Raw genomic sequence first — 1,878 nt, 5'->3', positions numbered from 1 at the left:
TTGGGTAATATTTCTTGCTGGAAAAGATCAAACCAGTAGCCTTCTGATCAAGCTTCAGAAAAAGACTCAAAATGAAAAATCAGTTTCCGTCATTAAAATCAGAAGTGATCGGGTACTGAGTTTACTAACTAAGTTCTTGAGTCATACTTGGATGAACAGGGAATACATCATGAATATTCAGCTGCCAGAATGCCTCAACAAAATGGAGTAGCTGAGAGGAGAAACAGAACTCTTAAAGAAGCAGCTAGAACAATGCTAGCAGATGCAGACTCTCAGCGCTTCTGGGCAGAAGCAATCAATACAGCTTGCTATATACAAAATAGGACTATGATCAACAAAAGACATAATTAGACTCTACATGAAATATGGAAAGGGAGTAAGCCTGATGTATCTTATTTTCATGTATTTGGTTGCAGATGTTTTGTGCACAATAATGGTAAAAATTACTTGTCTGCATTTGATTCAAAATCAGATGCTAGACTATTTCTTGGATATTCAGCAGTAAGCAAAGCATTTAGGATTTTCAATAACAGAACTCTCAATGTTGAAGAATTTATTCATGTCATATTCGATGAAGATAGTAGTGCTCCTGAAATTTCTAACAAATCAAATCTGAGCAACAGGTTAGACAGGATTCATCTGGAATTGGACAGTGAAGATGACACAGAACCAAGGGTTAATGATGCTCAAAATCCAGAACTAGACATCCCTGTGGTGGAACCAGTAGAACAGACACAGGATGTGCAAGAACCAATAGTTGATATTTCAGAACCTACTACTACTTTTATTGAACGTGATCCAAACTGTTCAAATCAAAAAGAAATTTCTTTAAACCCTTTTATTTGGAGAAATTCTCACCCTCCATCCTTGGTCATTGGAAATCCAGCAGCTCGATTAAGAACTAGAAGACAAATGCTTAATGAATATATGCATGCTGCTTTCATTTCTCATGATGAACCAAAGAAAATTGAAGAAGCTCTTCTGGATCCCAGCTGGATTGAAGCAATGCAAGAAGAGCTAAATCAATTTAAACGAAATGAAGTATGGTTTCTGGTACCTAGGCCAACTCATCAAGCAGTCATTGGAACTCGGTGGGTATTCAGAAACAAACTAAATGAAGAAGACAATGTAGTTAGAAATAAATCAAGACTGGTGGCTCAAGGTTACAGAGGAAAGAAAGAATAGATTATGATTAGACCTTTGCACCAGTGGCAAGGCTTGAAGCTATCAGAATATTTTTAGCTTTTGCTGCCTTCAAAAATTTTAAAGTCTATCAGATGGATGTAAAGAGTGCTTTTCTAAACGGACTACTGCAAGCAGAGGTTTACATCGAACAACCACCGGGTTTTATCGATCATTTCTTACCTGACCATGTCTTTAAATTACACAAAGCACTATATGGTTTGAAACAGGCACCTAGAGCATGGTATGACATTCTTTCACAATTTCTGGTTAATCATGACTTTACCATCGGCACGGTTGATAAGACTTTATTCACATTCACCAAAAATAAGCATATTCTCTTAGTTCAGATTTATGTTGATGATATAATCTTTGGGTCAACTAACCCCAAACTGTGTGAAAAGTTTGCTAAGATAATGCAAGATCAATTAGAAATGAGCATGATGGGAGAATTAACATTCTTCTTAGGATTGCAGATCAAGCAACTGGAAACAGGAATCTTTATAAATCAGGTTAAGTATACTAAAGAACTACTAAAGAAGTATGGCATGGAAACATGCTCTGTTGCTTCTACTCCAATGAGCTCATCTACTAAACTTGATAAAGATGAAAGTGGAATTTCAAAAGAGGTAACTCAGTATCGTGGTCTTATTGGCTCATTGTTATATCTTACTGCAAGCAGACCAGATATTATGT

The sequence above is a fragment of the Primulina tabacum genome, chromosome 10 (genome assembly GCF_025594145.1).
Source record: "Primulina tabacum isolate GXHZ01 chromosome 10, ASM2559414v2, whole genome shotgun sequence".
Classification (NCBI taxonomy): Eukaryota; Viridiplantae; Streptophyta; class Magnoliopsida; order Lamiales; family Gesneriaceae; genus Primulina; species Primulina tabacum.
The sequence above is the reverse complement of the archived record's forward strand: the minus strand, read 5'-3'. Positions refer to the sequence as shown.